This window comes from Triticum aestivum, chromosome 6D, assembly GCF_018294505.1.
Source record: "Triticum aestivum cultivar Chinese Spring chromosome 6D, IWGSC CS RefSeq v2.1, whole genome shotgun sequence".
In the NCBI taxonomy this organism is placed as follows: domain Eukaryota; kingdom Viridiplantae; phylum Streptophyta; class Magnoliopsida; order Poales; family Poaceae; genus Triticum; species Triticum aestivum.
This window is the reverse complement of record NC_057811.1, coordinates 427,329,122-427,348,742: the sequence shown is the minus strand read 5'-3', so window position 1 is coordinate 427,348,742 and position 19,621 is coordinate 427,329,122.

Here is a 19,621-nt window from a genome sequence, read left to right as displayed (position 1 = left end):
TGGAAATATTCTGATATATATATATATCCAATTGGATATAAGGCATCATGAACTATTATTGTTGACATTACCCTTGAGGTAAAAGGTTTGGAGGCGAATATATAAGCCCCTCTCTTTCCCTGTGTCTGATTAAAACTTTGAACCCATAAATATCGCGTGAGTGTTAGCAATAGTGAAAGACTAAATGATAGTTGAGTATGTGGAGTTTGCTAAATCAAAGCTCTGACATAGACTCTTCCTGAAAATAAGATGAATTGTAATTGTTTGATGACTGATAACACAGTTTGTTAGTTTCCAAGAAAGTTTATGATCTATACTTTAACATGTGAATAGCTTGTTACTTGATCATGAAAAGTTTTATCAGATGAGCAACTGTTATGACATATAATGATACTAGAAAAAGTGATTGGAATTATCATTGATCAAACTTAAGCACTTGCTAGCATTCACACTTCATAAATTATTTCTTTTATCATTTACCTACTCGAGGACGAGCAGGAATTAAGCTTGGGGATGCTGATACGTCTCCAACGTATCTATAATTTACGAAGTATTCATGCTATTATATTATCCATCTTGGATGTTTGTGGGCTTTATTAAACACTTTTATATTATTTTTGGGACTAACCTACTAACCCAAAGGCCAGTGCCAGTTTCTGTTTTCTCCTTGTTTTTGAGTTTTGCAAAAAGGAATACCAAACGGAGTCCAATTGACGTGCCAATTTTTGATGATTTTTTATGGACCAAAAGAAGACCACACAACATCAGAGTTGGGCCAGAAGAGTCCCGGGCTGCCCACCAGGGTGGGGGTTGCGCCCACCCCCTGGGCGCGTGGGCCTGCCTCGTGGACATCTCGTGCACCTCCTTGACGTGAGACCGTCGCCAAAAATTCCTATAAATACAGAAACCTCGGAAAATTAACCTAGATCGGAAGTTCCGCCGCTGCAAGCCTCTGTAGCCATGAGAAATCAGTCTAGGCCCTCTCTGACACCCTACCGGAGGGGGCCATCATCACCGGTGGCCATGGAGGAGTATCCCGGAGAGGCCATCATCGTCATGAAGGCGAAGGATCAGAGGGAGAACCTTTCCCCATCTAGGGGGGAGGCCATGGAGGAGGAAGCACAAGGGGGAGAACCTCTCCTCCTCTCTCTTGGTGGCACCAGAGTGCCATCGGGAGGGGAATCATCACCGCGGTGATCGTCTTCATCAACATCACCATCATCATCACCATCCTCATCTCTTTTACGCGGTCCACTCTCCCGCACAACGCTGTAATCCCTACTCGAACATGGTGCTTTATGCCACATATTATGATCCAATGATGTGTTGCCATCCTATGATGTTTTGAGTAGATATCTTTTGTCTTTGGGTTGATTGATGATCTAGATTGGTATGAGTTGTATGTTTTACTTTGATGTTGTCCTATGGTGCCCTCCGTGTCGCGCAAGCGTGAGGGGTTCCCGCTGTAGGGTGTTGCAATACATTCATGATTCGCTTATAGTGGGTTGGTGAGTGACTGAAACACAAACCCGAGTAAGGGGGTTGTTGCGTATGGGAATAAAGAGGACTTGATGCTTTAATGCTATGGCTGGGTTTTACCTTAATGATCTTTAGTAGTTGCGGATGCTTGCTAGAGTTCCAATCATAAGTGCATATGATCCAAGCAGAGAAAGTATGTTAGCTTATGCCTCTCCCTCATGTGAAATTGCAATGACGACTATCGGTCTTGTTAACAATTGCCTAGGACAATTCCGCACACTGATCCACCATTATTCCACACTCGCTATTTATAATATTTAGTAATATATTCTAACTTTATGATAACAGCACCTACTTTCATATTTTAGCTCTCCGATATCATACAAAGTGATCCACTTCATACCCACAACGTAGTTTTATTTCTCATTTCTAGTTGGAAGCAAACGTTCAGTGCACGTAGAGTCGTATCAGTGGTAGGTAGGACTTGAGAGAATATTGATCTTACCTTTAGCTCCTTGTGGGTTCGACACTCCATACTTATCACTTCCACCTTCGGAAATTGCTACGATGATTCCTTGCACTTGGGGATTATCAGAGCCCAACGCCTCGCTCGGGTTTAGTTAGAGCGCAATGCCTCGCACACACGCGCGTACGTACAAGAGAAACGCGCATCGCTTGGCCCCCGACCACCCACCGTAACCGGGAACTCCCTGATATTTTCCTCGCCCTCGCTTCTACCATGGTTTTTTCCGTCATGGACGGCCCAAATAATGTCATGCAGTTGCGTCTCCGGCCCACCCAGGACGAAAAGCCATTTTTTGTCATGATTTTTTGTCATAGAAGTAGGAGCCCTCCACATCTATGATGATATCGGGTTTTGTCACAATTATCATCATAGAAGTGTCATAAGTATGACAGAAAAAATTCGTTCGGCCCTTAATGTCACGGATGTGTCTTTTTTTGTAGTGCTCCTCCAGAGTCCCTCTCAATGGTATTGTGGGTGACCCCATTATGCACGGTCATGGTCTACAGCAGCGGGATCCTCTCTCCCCTTCCTTTTTGTCCTCGCCATTGACTCACTTCATCACATCCTCGCCAAGGCAAACGATCAAGGCAAGCTCCACCCCTGCGAGGCAACCCAATTCGAGCATCCCTGTATGCAGATGATGAGGCCATCTTTGTTGCACCAATCAAGGAGGATATCCATTTTCACGCATCGACACTCTGCTCCTTTGGTGATGTTACTGGCTTGGTTACCAACTGCAGCAAAAGTCTTGTGGTGCCCATAAGTTGTGCCAACATCGATCTTGATGACATCCTGTTGGACTTCCCGGCAGTCTGGACCACCTTCCCATGAGATATCTTGGTCTTCCCCTATTGGGTATGAGACTAAAGCGCATTCACTTTCAGTACTTAGAGGACAAGGTGGCTAGCAAACCCCCCCTGGTCGGACATGCATGTGGCCACCCCAGGACACATTGTCTTGGTCAAAGTCGTCCTTGCGACCATTGTTATATATCACCTCACACCTCTTGACCTCCCTATTGAAGTTAGGAAAAATATTGATAGCGTGACACACACCTATCTTTGGGCAGGCTGCAATAAGGTGACAGGAAGCAAGTGTAAGGTTAATTGGGACCTTGTCTGTAAGCCCAAGGTTCACGGAGGTCTAGGTGTGCTCAACATTGAGAAGTTTTCTATCGTTTCATGTCTCCATTGGTTGTGGTTCGAGTGGGCTGACCCACCAAAAACATGGGTTCTGATGGGAATGCCTTGCACTGATGATGACAAGGATCTTTCTGCGGTGGCCGCTAGGGTGACCATGGTGATGGTGAAAAGGCTAAATTTTGATAATCCTCTCAGCTGAATGGTATTCGGCCCAAAGACATCCCACCTAAGATTTTTGAGATTTGAAAAAGGAAAGCATGCGTGGTTAGGAAGGCTCTTGACCACAATTCTTGGATCCACCAGATTGACACCCAACAGGGCGTCACCTTGACACATCTCTAGGACTTTGCTAACCTTTGGGAGATGATCACATGTGTTACTCTAAGCCAAGACAGGCAAGACACAATTTCTTGGAAATTCACATCTAGTGGAGAGTACTCGGCGTCCTCAACGTACTTGACGCAATTTGCGGTGCTCACCTTCAGTCTCAACACCACCACGATCTGGAAGATGTGGGCTCCTCTGAATGCAAATTCTTTGCCTGGTTAATACTCTACAACTACGTTTGGACAACGGATCGCCTGACTCAGCGAGGATGTCCTAATAGTGACCTTTGCCCCCTCTGCAAGCAAGTCTAAGAGTCTGCTGCCCACCTCGTTTTCCAATGTAGATTCTTCGTCCGAGTTTGGAATGAGATCACCACTTGTCTTGGCATTCATGACTACTTTCCAATGTCTTGGAGGCATGAAGATTTGGTTCGAGCTTCGTGAAAAAAGGTGGCGAGTGCTGATGGTCATAACAGAATGACCATTGCTTTTGCTTCTATTAGGATGCTTGTCTCATGGGAAATCTGGGAGGAGTGAAATGCAAGAATTTTCGCAATACGGTTGCACTGACCACCATCATCGTCACGAAAATCAAAGAGGACGCCCATCTTTATGCATTGGTAGGAGCCAAACATTTGAGTGATATTATGTCGCGAGAGTAGACCTTTCTTTTTTGCCACTTTGCGGCGTATGTTTAAACCTTTCCTTAATTAATAAAAATGGCAGGTATTTTGCCTTCTTAAAAAAAGGTCTCCCAGATAGAGTTAGGCACACTTGGTCCAGCTAGCACCATCATCAAGAAGATCGATAAAACCAGAGGAGATTTTCAGACCTGCTCTTTTATTCATGAAGGGCATTCATCTAATATGGAGGCGCACAACCTAGTAAAACATCCTTTGCATTTACGTGAGGGTTGCCGTTTGTAGTTTTTGCACCCATACGATATTGACGTAATATCTGTAAACTTGATTATTGATCAATAAAGTGAACCATGTTTCCCCTAAAAGAGGCATGTCCGAACACTGATGGGCAACGAGTTTGTTGATGGCGTGCAAAGTTTGTGCATTAGTTTTTTTAGTGATCCACACCTACCTTCATTAATTCTTTTAGCAATCCCGTAAAACTTTATTATTCACTAAAAAAATTACAGGAACTGAGACGGGGTCATAGGTTAGTCGAGCGTTCGGCTTACTAAAAAATTTGGGTTGGCTAACTCGGGTTAAACATATTTCGGGTTTCAAAATTGACACCCAAAATTTGTCCAAACTACTCGACGATTCTGGTACCTGGAATTTTAGGTTCCGGTTTGGGTAAACCCAAAATACACAACAGTGAATGAAAATGACAGCAAAACATCATGTTTGCACATCATTTTTGCAACATTTTGGCACACTCCGCCATCATTTAGACAACATAACAGGAAATGTTGACAAAATATAAAACATTTCTGCAACCAATGAATAAATAACAACATAGGGACTTTTTACCAGGTTGAAATAATTATTTCAAGGTATTCGGGCAACTCGGGTATTGTGACTTCTAACCCGATTTCCCGAATAAAATTCGGATTTCCAAAAGTTCTATTAATGTAATGCTCGAGTTGTGGGGTTTGATTGTTGGATATCTGTTTTTATGCCTGGCATGTATCATAGGGAAGCAGTGCAGATAGGATTTGTTTCACGCATTGGTGTGCACACCTACTTTGTGCGCCGCACATTTCAACGGCTGCGTGGCGATTCAAAAAATTGGTTGGTCTCATGAATGGCTTAGCCCTTGATTACTTAATCTTAATGGTACCAGTCATGCATGCTTTTCTCACACATTGCATGCTCCACCACCACATTCTTTCATGCCTTTTCATTTGACTTTCAATATTAAATCGCTTGTATCTTTTGAACTGGCAGTCTAATTTATGTTTTGTTTGGATATTGGTGTTCCATGCGAGGAGGGATTTTAAACATGATCACTCGGGAATACATTTTGACAAATTTTAAGGTTTCATTGAGTTTCAAATATTAAAAAATCATCATTCATTTCCATATCTTGTGATATAACTTGGGTAAGCTTGTCTTGCTTTTGTTTGCTTGAATCATTTATTTCCATATCTTGCGATATAACTTGTGTAAGCTTGAATTTCTTACATGTGGTTCTTAATTTCCTTGAGTGTTTATCTTGTTTCAAATAAGTTGTTGGTGCACTTAGTTTATATATTAGGATTTATGCTTGAAAAGTATCCAGCTAGTTTATTTCCGCATTAGGATAAAGCAAAATATATGAAGTTTTTAAAAATCTTATTCACCCCATCCTCTAGGCAACCTATTGGTTATTTCAGATGGATTGACCTTGTCGTTGACAGTCGAGAAATCTTCGTGCACATACCCCTAAGGACCAGCGTCCCAAGACCGCAGTTATGCCTTTGACCCATTGAATCAAATTGAAGCGCTTGACACCAAATCTCGTTGTTGTTTTTTTGCGATGTTTTTTTTGCGGGGGATCAAATATCATTGTTGTTCACACACAACGAGAAACCCTAACCTCGCCTACCCAAGGAGAAGATTAGAAACTATGTTGGAGCTCCATCGACTCTGTCCCGATGGATAAACTCAAGGACGATCAGAGCCCGGAAGACCAGCTCAAAGATGAAGCATCATCATCCTCCCGAATGCTTCCCCTAAGAGAGAAAAAAACTAACCTAAAACTACTAGCCAGCGTACTAATCACCAATGTCAGAAAGTGAGTGAGGGAGTCCTGGACTAAGGGGTCCTCAGGCGTCCGGCCTGTTAGCCGTGGGCCGGACTGATGGGCCGTGAAGATACAAAGACCGAAGACTGCACCTGTGTCTGGATGGGACTCTCCTTGGTGTGGAAGGCAAGCTTGGTGATCAAATATATAGATCCCTTTCTCTATAACCGACCTTGTGTAACCCTAGATCCTCCCGGTGTCTATATAAACTGGAGGACTTAGTCCGGAGGGATATACTCATAGACATAGTCATACAGGCTAGACTTTTAGGGTTTAGTCATTATGATCTCGTGGTAGATCAACTCTTGTAACACTGATATTCATCAAGATCAATCAAGCAGGAAGTAGGGTATTACCTCCATAGAGAGGGCCCGAACTTGGGTAAACATTGTGTCCCCTGTCTCCTGTTACCATCGACCTTAGACGAACAGTTCGGGGCCCCCTACCCGAGATCCGCCGGTTTTGACACCGACATTGGTGCTTTCATTGTGAGTTCCATTGTGCTTTCCCCAAAAGGTTTGATGGCCCCTTCAATCATCGACAACGATGTTGTCCAAGGGGAAACCTTCCTCCCTGGATAAATCTTCGTGTTTGGTGGCTTCGCACTGCGGGCCAACTCGCTTGGCCAGCTGGAGCAGATCGACAGGTACACCCCTGGCCATCAGGTCAGGTTCGGGAGCTTGAACTATGTCGCGGACATCCACGGAGACTTGATCCTCAACGGATTCGGGACCGCGGCAGTCGCTCCCCGTCGACACGATGAGCATGACTTAAATCTGTCATCGAACCACACTCCGGAAATCGCACCTGTAACCGCTCTAGCCTTAGATCCGGAGCAGATTGCGCCATCCAAGGACGGGAAGTTCAACCCCACCAGGGAGGCCGCAGACTCCGCGGCGTTGGAGCAGCACACAAACCTAACCTCGGGTGAGGCCTGTGTCATCGGAACCTCGGACTTGTTTCCGGCTATAAGTTCCGAGCCATGTGCGTCCGTATATTCGATCGCCGAGTTCAGCGCCGCGGACATCTTCCAGCACTCACCTTTAGGCGATGTGCTAAACTCGTTAAAGAATCTATCTGTAGTGGAGGACTCTCAGCCGAATTATATCCGGTTTGAGCTGGAGGCGGATGATGGAGAATTTTGTTTCCCACCACCGCCCACTTCATAGCCACTGTCGAAGACCTAACCGACACACTCGATTATGACTCCGAAGACATCAACGGTATGGACGACGATGCCGGAGACAAGGAGGGCCAAAACCCGTCGTTCACAGGATGATGGACGACCACTTCCTCATATGACATATACATGGTAGATGTGCCAAAAAATAATAGCGGCGATGACAAGGAAAACCTAGCAAAGGAGGACCCTCCTAAGACACAACCAAAGCGCCGACGTTAGCGGTGCCGCTCTAAATCGCGCCACAACAGAGACAGTAACACCGGCACTGGAGACGAGAACACTCCGGATGGTGCCGAAGACACAGAAGAACCCGATGAACAAACTGCCGAACAAGACAATCGGGAAGATGGGCAAGTCAGCCCTGACGAACAGGCCATAGAAGAAGACTCGTAGGACGGTCGTTATCATCCGCTCTCCGAGGAGGAGGTGAGCCTCGGCAACGAAGACTTCATCGTGCCTGAGGAACCTCTCGAGTAGGAGCGCTTTAAGCTTCAGCTAATAGCCACTGCGAGGAGCCTGAAAAAGAAGCAGCAGCAGCTTCAAGTTGATCAAGACCTGCTCAATGGCAGATGGACAGATGTCCTGGCAGCCGAGGAATACGGCCTTAAACGCCCAGAAAAAAGTTACCCGAAGCGCAAATTGCTACCTCAATTCGATGACGAGGCGCCAGAGCCCGCACCAGCATCACGCAATGCGGTTAATCGGCCACCGCGCGGTCGGCATAAAACGGCAACTCGAGCCGAAAACCAGACTGTCCCACCTCGCCGTAAAGGCAGGGATAAGACAGCTCGGGGCTATACATATGACCTTCGTCAAGACCTGGACAGTAGAGCAGGACATACAAGATCGATCTACGGATCGCGAGGACGTGCCTTGACACGCGAGGACGGCTATCTATTCAGACGTGACAAACCTAGTCACGCCCGGGCCGAAAACCGCAGACGGACTCCATCGGAGCTACGTCGCGATGCGGCCCGATATAGAGGCACCGCACACCCTCTTTGCTTCATTGACGACGTAATGGATCATGAATTCCCAGAAGGGTTCAAACCCGTAAACATCGAATCATATGATGGAACAACCGATCCCGCGGTATGGATCGAGGATTTTATTCTCCACATCCACATGGCCCGCGGGGATGATCTTCACGCCATCAAATACCTCCCACTAAAACTCAAAGGGCCAGCTCGGCACTGGCTAAACAGTCTGCCTGAAAATTTCATTGGCAGCTGGGAGGACTTGGAAGAAGCTTTCCTTGACAACTTCCAAGGTACTTATGTCCGGCCACCAGACGCCGATGACTTAAGTCACATAGTCCAACAACCTGGAGAGTCAGCCAGGAAATTCTGGACTAGGTTCCTAACTAAAAAGAACCAGATCATCGACTGTCCGGATGCCGAAGCCCTAGCGGCCTTTAAACATAGCATCCGTGACGAATGGCTCGCCCGCCACCTCGGCCAAGAAAAGCCAAAATCCATGGTAGCCCTCACGGCACTCATGACCCGCTTCTGTGTGCGGGAGGATAGTTGGCTGGCCCGTAGCAAAAATATAGCAAGTGACATGGGCACCTCCGAGGCCAAAAATAGCAACGGCAAGCTCCGACGCAGCAGACACAAACGCCAAAGTAACGGTGACAACACCGATGACACGACAGTCAATGCCAGATTTAGTGGTTCCAAGTCCGGTCAGCGGAAGAAGCCATATAAAAGAAACAACCAAGGGCCATCAAGCTTGGACCGCATACTCGATCGTTCGTGCCAAATCCATGGCACCCCTGATAAACCAGCCAATCATACCAACAGAGATTGTTGGGTTTTTAAACAGGCCGGCAAGTTAAATGCCGAGAACAAAGAAAAGGGATCGCAAAGCAAGGACGATGACGAGGAGCCCCAGCAACCAAGCACAGGGGGACAAAAGAAGTTTCCCCCTCCCAGGTCAAATCGGTGAACATGATATATGCTACACACATCCCCAAGAGGGAGCGCAAGCGCGCGCTCAGGGACGTCTATGCGATAGAGCCAGTCGCCCCAAAAATTAATCCATGGTCGTCATGCTCGATCACTTTTGATCGACGGGATCATCCGACCAGTATCCGTCATGGCGGTTCAGCCGCATTGGTCCTTGACCCAATAATTGATGGATTCCACCTGACGCGAGTCCTTATGGACGGCGGCAGTAGTAGCCTGAACCTGCTCTATCAGGATACAGTGCGCAAAATGGGCATTAACTCATCACGGATCAAGCCCACAAAGGCCACCATCAAAGGAGTCATACCAGGTGAAAGGATCGATATAGTTGACTAGAGGGGGGGGGTGAATAGGCAACTAACAATTTTTAGCTTTTCTTTACCAAATTAAACTTTTGCATCAAAATAGGTTCTCTAGATATGCAACTAAGTGAGGAACCTATATGATACAAGGACAACAAGCATGCAAGCAAATAAGAGATATAACACGAGTAAACTTGCGAAAATAAAGGGACGAGATAACCAATAGTGGAGCCGGTGAAGACGAGGATGTGTTACCGAAGTTCCTTCCTTTTGAGGGGAAGTACGTCTCCGTTGGAGCGGTGTGGAGGCACAATGCTCCCCAAGAAGCCACTAGGGCCACCGTATTCTCCTCACGCCCTCACACAATGCGAGATGCCGTGATTCCACTATTGGTGCCCTTGAAGGCGGCGACCAGACCTTTACAAACAAGGTTGGGGCAATCTCCACAACTTAATTGGAGGCTCCCAACGACACCACAAAGCTTCACCACAATGGACTATGGCTCCACGGTGACCTCAACCGTCTAGGGTGCTCAAACACCCAAGAGTAACAAGATCCGCTAGGGATAAGTGGGGGGAATCAAATTACTCTTGGTGGAAGTGTAGATCGTGGCCTTCTCAACCAATCCCGAGCAAATCAACAAGTTTGATTGGCTAGGGAGAGAGATCGGGCGAAAATGGAGCTTGGAGCAACAATGGAGCTTTTGGGGGAAGAGGTAAGTCAACTTTGGGGAAGAAGACCTCCTTATATAGTGGGGGGAACAATCCAACCGTTACCCCCCACACCAGCCCCGCAGAGAGCGGTACTACCGCTGATCACAGCGGTACTACCGCTCCCCGGGCGGTACTACCGCTGGGCCCAGAGCGGTAGTACCGCGGTGGTCAGGGCGGTACTACCGCATATGAGCGGTACTACGGCCCCCACTGCCGCGACTAGTTCCGTAAAACCCGACACGAAAAAAGACCCCTCGAATCGAGGCGGTACTAGCACGAGACCGCAGCGGTACTACGGCTGGGGGCTACCAGCGGTACTACGGCTGGGGGCTACCAGCGGTACTACGGCTCTAGAGCGGTACTACCGCTCTTAGAGCGGTACTACCGCTTGTAGCCACAAGCGGTACTACCGCTCCGGCCCGTGGTACTACCGCTGGGACTAGAGAAGGCACACTCAGAAGGGGAACAAGCCCATCATAGAAGCGGAAAGGCTCGGAGGGGGGCAAAGGAAGTGTACGTGATGATTCCGCCCTAGCCTTTCCAAAGCGGACCCCCTCTTGATAGTACGGTGATCCCTATGAAACTAGTCCACCAAACTAATTCGAAAGGACTACACCGTCTTCGCTTCAAGCTCCGAGGGGAGGGAATCGTCTCGTGCCAAAAGGATGAATCTCTGAAAACACTCAATGCACACGATTAGTCCGCAAAAGCATTGTCATCAATCACCAAAACATCTTAGGGACAAATATGCCCTTACAATCTCCCCCTTTTTGGTGGATTTATGACAATACGGGATTTGCACAAACGGGAAAAGACAAAGGACATAAGCAAACCCCAAATCTCTAAAATATAGACGGGCTCCCCCTAGATGTGTGCCATCAAGATAAGTGCTTTGGACTGCACGACACACATATTAGGATCAACACGCCCCCTGTATTTTAGAGACCAACAACCTAAGCGAGATTCAAGAGAGCAGGATATATAACATAATAAGCATGCAACTCATGAGATACCAAATGACTAGAGACATAGATAAAGATATGATAAGGATAAGGTAGCATATAAGGTAGCATATGTCTCACACCATATGACTGGAACTAAGGTCTTACTGAACACAAAACCAAACAAAGCATAAGGTAGCAAACACAACGAAAGCACAAAGACAAAGACACACTCGCAACACAACGACGCAAATCCCTAAACTCTCTCCCCCTTTGGCATCGAGACACCAAAGGGGCAAAGAGCTAACCTACGGCTCCAGGTGAGAGCATGCTGAGGATCTCGAACATCAGGACTCTGCGTGATCATCTGCACCGCCGTCCTCGGCCAGAAACTGCTCGGCATCTGAATCAGTCCACGGACAGTGCTGCTGGATCCACTCCTCCTCCTCAGTGATCTGACCCTCAGAGCCGCTGGTGACTGTCGCACCCAACTGACACATAAGCTCCTTGTGACGCCGCCTTGCCTTCTTCTCAGCCACATGAGTCATGTACTGACCGTGAGACTCCATGCAGAACAGCTTCTTCATCTTGTGTTTGAGCTTCTTTTCCCAAGAGGGCTCTGCCGCAGAAGGCTCTGTCCCAGAAGGCACATAATCCGCATCGTCATCATCGGCATCAGTCTCGCCCTCGGTCTCCATGGCAGCAGCAGAAGATGGAACTCCAGATCTAGGAATGCCCCAATTATCCTTCTTCCTCAGACGCTTGATCTCATGAGAAACCAACTCTCTAGTTTCCAGGTGCTCCTCAGGATAGGTGCGTCTCCAGGCCTTCTCAATGAGCAACATAATGAACGGACCATAAATCGGGCACTTGCGCTCAGAAATAGCAGCAAGAAGTTCAGACCACACAACATGAGAGATGTCCAGGGACTCGCCAGTGTTTGCGTCCTTCTCACGCTGGCAGAAGAGAAGCATGTCCACGAGATAAGAGTGTACCATGTCCAGATTCCCGATACGAGGGAAGGGAGTCTCGCGGAAGATACGGTGAAGGATGTCCAGATAGGTAGACAACTCATAGGTTTCCTTCCTGGTCTCAGGGTTGACCTTCCGAGTACAGTAGGGCCAGAGAGCTTGCTTGTGAGTGGAGGTAACATTGTGGTGAGGATGAAATCCGACTGGAGTCTCGAGCCCTTGATATTCCACCTCTAGCAACCCCATGAAGGCCTTCCACTTGACAGCTAGCACCTTCCCATTAGTCATCCAAGTCAGAGTCCTGTCTTCATCAGTTCCTAGGTGAACAGTGGCAAAGAACTAAGCCAGCAAATCTGCATCAAAGTCCTTGTTGAACTGCATGATCCTGAGAATGTTCAACTGAGAGCACATCTGAAGGGCATCACCAAAGTACTCAGGGTCCTTCTCCATAGCATCCGTGTTGATGGAATGAACATTGACAAAGAGGTTCTTCTTAGACTTGATCACGTCAAAGTAGGTGGCATACTGAAACCGGTTCCAGAACGGGCGATTGACAAGGTTGGGTTCTTGGTCTTTCTCATATGGGTTGCGGCAACGCCTGTCCCAGAATTCCTTGCTAGTCATCTCAGTCACCTTCTTGCCACTTGGCTTCGGCCTGTTGGCAGTCTTCTTCTTGAGAGGAGGATTGGCACTTGAGGAAGCACCCACTGGCGGCGGTGGAGCACTGGAAGAACCATCTGCAGCCTCAGATGTGCGGTACCGCTTTGATGTTGAACACCCGGGGTTGACACGGCACACTTGCTGCTCAGGATGTTCATCACCTGGAACCAAACATACGAACACACGAAACAACCAGAAGGAACGATCAAAACCAAATAAACACAACAAATATGGATCAACATGTGGTAGGAAACGATGGAACTGGGCATCCGGCGGTAGTACCGTGCCTGCACAGTGGCAGTACCGCACCAGCGGTAGTACCGCACCAGCGGTAGTACCGCGCCTCCACAGCGGCAGTACCGCTCCAGCGGTAGTACCGCGCCAGATGGGCGGTAGTACCGCCCGAGACGGGGCACAGAGGATTCCTACTGCCGTGGTTAGATCCGGCACTACCGGGGATGCCAAATTCAAAAATAAACCTACCAAATATCAATCCAAAGAGTCTAGTTGCCTTCTCCAACCTACTCAAGCCTACATTTGGCCAAAAATCTAGAGATGCAACCACTATTGCCCCTAAAACGCGAGAACTGAAAACTAGACAAGAAGAGGAGAGGAACGGGGGCAATACCGGCATCCATGGCAAGAGGACGAGGTGGGGATCGACTCCACCGAAGGAAATGGAGAGGAACGGTCCGGAGACGGAGGGCCGCCGGAGCCCTCCCGCGGCGAGATGGCGCTGGAGAGAGAGGAAGAGGAACGAGGGGACGAAGCAAATGGGTATGGGGGAGGAAACCACCCCTTCCACGACTTAACCCCCTGGCCCCGCCCCTTAGCGGTAGTACCATGGTGATGGGCGGTAGTACCGCTCCAGCGGTAGTACCGCGCCTTCACAACGGTAGTACCGCCCAGCGCAACTCAAAACAAGACTCAACACCTATGGCACAAAAAGAAAAGAAGGGAAACGACGGCAAGAGGAGAAAACCAACACAAAGCAACAAGAGCACCAGCACGAGAACAAGAACCACACACCTCTACACGAGAGGGCGGTGGCCGAGGCCACCTATGTTTGAGTCAATTGGTATGGCACCGCGAAGAATTATCCTTGGGCCCATGACTAAAACTCGTCTTTGAAGCACAAGTACCATCAAAAATGGCTAATGTGAAAGAGTGAGATTAGTTTATGCATTGTGGGGGGAGGAAGAGTTCATTGAGAGAACAACACTCCCCCTAAGTCCATGCCTACACCTAGACAAGAATGCATGATGAATGTGAGGGGTGTGCAAAGGTTCAAACCACATTGCTCGAATCAATGATATTTAGCTCATGCCTTAACTCGCGAAATCTTGCTTCATCCAATGGCTTCGTGAAAATATCTGCAAGGTTATCATGAGTGTTGACATAGTTGAGCTCGATCTCCCCTCGCCTAATATGATCCCGGATGAAGTGATACCGAATCTCAATATGCTTCGTCTTGAAGTGTTGCACCGGGTTGAGAGAAATCTTGATGGCACTTTCATTGTCACACCAAAGAGGCACTTTGTCATAAATGACACCGTAATCCTTTAAAGTTTGCCTCATCCATAAGAGTTGTGCACAGCAACTCCCGGCCGCCACATACTCCGCTTCGGTGGACGAGAGAGACACACAACTTTGCTTTTTAGAAGACCAACTTACCAAAGAGCAGCCAAGAAATTGGCACCCTACGGAAGTGGACTTCCTATCCACTTTGTCTCCCGCCCAATCAGAGTCCGAATAACCTACAAGCTTGAAGTTTGCTCCTCTTGGGTACCATAAGCCAAAGTTTGGGATATGAGCAAAATAGAAAGATTCGCTTGACCGCCACAAAGTGGCTTTCCTTAGGTGCGGCTTGAAACCGTGCACAAATTCCCACACTCAACATGATATCCGGTCTAGATGCACAAAGGTAAAGCAAGGATCCAATCATGGAGCGATATACCTTTTGATCCACCGCTTTACCATTGGGATCAATGTCAAGTTGGCACTTGGTGGGCATTGGAGTGGAAGCCGGCTTGACATCACTTAGCTTGAATCTCTTTAGCATGCCTTGAGTGTATTTGGCTTGGTTGATGAAGTTTCCTTCTCTTCTTTGTTTGATTTCGAATCCGAGAAAGAACTTCAACTCTCCCAACATAGACATCTTGAACTTTGAGGTCATGAGAGCGGCAAATTCTTCATTGAAGGCTTTGTTAGGGGAACCAAAAATAATATCATCAACGTATAGTTGGCACACAAACAACTCCCCTTTGACCTTCTTAGTAAAAAGAGTGGGGTCGATTTTCCCGATTTCGAATCCACGATCTTGTAACAACTCCGTAAGATGCTCATACCACGCATGTGGGGCTTGTTTAAGGCCATAGAGCGCCTTGTGGAGTTGATACACATGATCAGGGAAATAGGGATCTTCAAACCCGGGGGGGGGTTGTTTGACATACACCAACTCATTTATGGGACCATTAAGAAAAGCACTCTTCACATCCATTTGTTGCAACGTGAAATTATGATGAGAAGCATAAGCAATCAACAAACGAATAGATTCAAGGCGAGCGACAGGGGCAAAGGTTTCACCGTAGTCGATACCCTCGACTTGGGAGTAGCCTTGTGCCACCAAATGAGCCTTGTTGCGAAAAATGATCCCATGAGCATCTTGCTTGTTCTTGAATATCCACTTGGTTCCTATGACATTATGGTTCTCGGTTGGCCTTGGCACTAATTTCCACACTTGGTTATGTTCGAAGTTGTTGAGTTCTTCATGCATGGCATTGAGCCAATCCGGGTCCTCGAGCGCTTCATAAACCTTTTGGGGTTCGACACAAGAAACAAACGCATGATGTTCACAATAGTTTGCTAATTGTCTACGAGTGCTTACCCCCTTTCTTAGGCTTCCAACCACATTATCCATGAGATGACCTTTGGTGGTGAGCTTGGAAGCGATCTTGGCGGCACGACGCTCCAATTCCTCCTCGGAAGTGAAAAGAGGAGGGGTTACTTGATCATCTTGAGCGTCGTCTTGAGCTTGTCCTTGATCTTGAACTTGCTCGAGGGGGAGAACTTGACCTTGGGCATCATTTGGTGGATCACCACCATCTTGAGGTTGATCTTGCCCTTGATCTTGTTCATGAGGTTGAGAGCCTTCACTTTGTTCTTCGGAAGCGTGTGGGTCTTGGGTTGGTGATGCCTCCACTTGAGTGGAGCATTGTCCTTCTCCTTCAGCCACAAGGGGTTCCTCAATGGGTAGGATATAACCAACACCCATTCTTCTTATGGCTTGGGGAGGAATTTCATCACCTACATCACAAGTACCACTTTGCTCCACTTGGGAGCCGTTATTCTCATCAAACTCCACGTTACACGTCTCCTCAATAAGTCCCGTAGACTTATTGAGAACACGGTAAGCATGGGAGTTTGTAGCATAACCAACAAATATGCCCTCATGAGCTCTAGACTCAAATTTAGACAAATGAACACCTTTCTTGAGAATGAAACACTTACACCCGAACACCCGAAAGTACTTGAGGTTGGGCTTGTTACCGGTGAGTATCTCATATGGAGTCTTGTTCAAGCCTTTGCGGAGATAGAGCCGATTTGAAGCATGACACGCGGTGTTGATGCCTTCGGCCCAAAAGTTGTATGGAGACTTGAACTCCGCCATCATGGTCCTTGCCGCATCCATCAACGTCCGGTTCTTCCTCTCCGCAACAACATTTTGTTGAGGGGTGTAAGGTGCGGAATATTGATGCTTGATCCCCTCATCACTAAGAAACTCATCCAAGGTGTAGTTTTTGAACTCGGTGCCGTTGTCACTTCTTATTGTCAAGATCTTGCGTTGTGTTGACGTTGGGCTTCATTTGCAAAGTCAATGACGGTTTGTTGGGTCTCACTCTTGCTCTTGAAGAAATACACCCAAGTGTATCTTGAATAGTCATCCACAATTACCAAGCAATACTTTCTACCCCCAAGACTATCAAAGGATGGAGGCCCAAAGAGATCCAAATGAAGGAGCTCCAAAGGCCTCTTCGAGTAAATGAGAGTCGTGGGAGGATGAGCCTTCTCATGAAGCTTTCCTTCGATACAAGCACTGCAAGCACGATCTTTAGCAAAACTAACATTCGTTAGTCCACGGACATGGTCCCCCTTGAGAATACTTTGCAAAGATCTCATATTGACATGGGCTAAACGGCGATGCCAAAGCCATCCCATGTCAACTTTAGCCATTAGGCATGTCGCGGTCTTAGTTGGTCGCTCCGAAAAGTTAATCACATAGAGACCATTCTCGACATGGCCAACAAAGGCTACTTTAAGAGTCTTGCTCCACAAGAGGGCCACGGTATCAATATCAAAGAAAGTGGCAAAGCCCATGGTAGCAAGTTGACGAACGGAAAGTAAATTGTATGCAAGGGACTCAACTAGCATGACCTTCTCGATCATGAGATCATGAGAGATGAAAACTTTGCCGAGTCCCAATACCTTAGAAGACGAGGCATCACCCCACTCGACATTGGTGGGCATAGATGGAATCTTGTGCACGTCCACCACCAAGTCCTTGCTTCCGGTCATATGATTTGTAGCTCCACTATCGAGCAACCATGATCCCCCACCGGAAGCAAACACCTACAAGAGATCAATGCTTGGTTTTAGGTACCCATTTTGTAATGGGTCCTTTGATGTTAGTAACAAGGGTCTTAGGAACCCAAATGGACCATTCAATATACTCATTAGGAGAACCAACAAATTTGGCATAAACATGCCCATCACTTGCACGGCATAACACATAAGAAGGATTAAAGTCGCCGGCTTTGTTGGATGGGGTGGTATTGCCCTTCTTGACACCGTCACCCTTCGCATTGTTCTTCTTATCCTTGGAAGCACCCTCTCCCTCCTTCACAAAAGTTTGCTTGAGAGGAGGAGGTCGTTTGGTCTTGTCATTCTTCTTCTTGTTCTTGGGCTTGGGTGCGAACCCAATCCCCTCCTTGGCTACAACTTCCTTTTGGTTTCTCAAAAGGTCGTTGAGGTTCTTCTCACCTTGTATGCATGACACAAGGCCTTTCTCAAGTTTCTCCTTCAACTTAGCATTCTCCTCAACAAGATGCACATGCTCACAACAAGGGTTAGTAGCATTTGCATTATCAATTAACACCATATGAGGAAAGGTGGCTTTCTCCTTAGTTAGCTTTACTTGGAGTTGATCATGAGACTCCTTGAGGGTAGCATGAACGCCCTTCAAGACTTTGTGAGCCTTGTCGAGAATGTCAAACTCCTCTTTAAGTCTAGCAAGATCAACCCCAAGTTTTTCCTTCTCGGAGTTTAGCACACGAGACACAACAAGAGAATGATCAAGATCTTTCTTTAACTTAGCATGATCATCGTTGTATGACTCCTCAAGAGCCAAACGAAGACCACGCTCTTCGTCAAGAGCATTGGAAAGATCCAAAATCTCATCGGCATAGTCACGACTATGCCCCTCCATCTTAGAGATGGTATCTTCGTGAGCCTCAATCATGTCATTGGCTTCACCAAGTTGTTCCAAGAGAGCAACGAAGTGCTTCTTGGATTTACCCTTGAGTTTACCCATAAAGATCTCAAACTCATTTTCCTCCACATTTGTCCCCTCATGTTCATCAATGCTATCCGTCGAAGAAGGATGATTAATGATGGTAGTTTTGATGTTGGAGGTTACCTTATTGGTGGCTTTAGCCATGAGGCACTTGGCGGTGATGTTCTCATTGGGTGAGTCGAAGAGAGACACCCGTGGAGTCTTCGCAATGGCAACGGAGGCCATGGCAACCGACTCACCATCTTCATCATCGTCATCATCCTCATTGTACTCTTCTTGTACCATCAACGCCTTGGGAGAAGTCTTCTTGGTGAAGTTGCTCTTGTTGGGGAACGACTTGGCCTTGTCCTTTCTAATGAGCTTGCCACCATTGTCTTCCCTCTTCTCGTAGGGGCACTCCGCAACAAAGTGGCTCACATTACCACAATTGAAGCAAGTCCTCACTCGTTGCTTGCCCTTTGCGCCACTTGAATTGCTCTTGTTGAAGTTTGGCCTTGTGTTCTTCTTGCTCCAAAATTGCCTTGAAGCAAGAGCCATGTGTTCATGATAGGCATAATTCGTATCTTCGAGGTTGACCTCCTCTTCTTCCTCTTCATCCTCTTCCTCCATACTAACCTTGGCCCTTAGAGCAAGGTTGGGCTTCTTTACTCTTTGAGAGCGAAGAACCGCATTGTCGGCGGTCTTGTCCAAGATGCTCATAGCAACAAACTCATCCAAAACTTCACTTGATGACAAGGTGTGGAAGTCCGGCCTTTGACGAATTACGGAGGACATGGCTTTGTGGTAGGGCATCATTGCCTTGAGGAATTTGTGCTTGATCCAATTGTCATCCGTGTCCTTACTTCCATGATCTCGGAGAGAGACCGCGAGTTTGGTTACTCTCCGAAAAAGCTCACGAGGTTCTTCATCTTCTTTCATTGCAAACTCGTCGGCTTCATCTTGCACCACTTCATAGTTGGAGCGTTGAATGCTTGCGCTTCCCCGATAGAGGGAAACAACTTGGAGCCAAGCATCTTTGGCCACGGTGTAAGGCCGGAGATGAGGAAGATCTTCGGGTGGGATTGCTTCTTGGATGATGAAGAGAGCATTCTCATTGA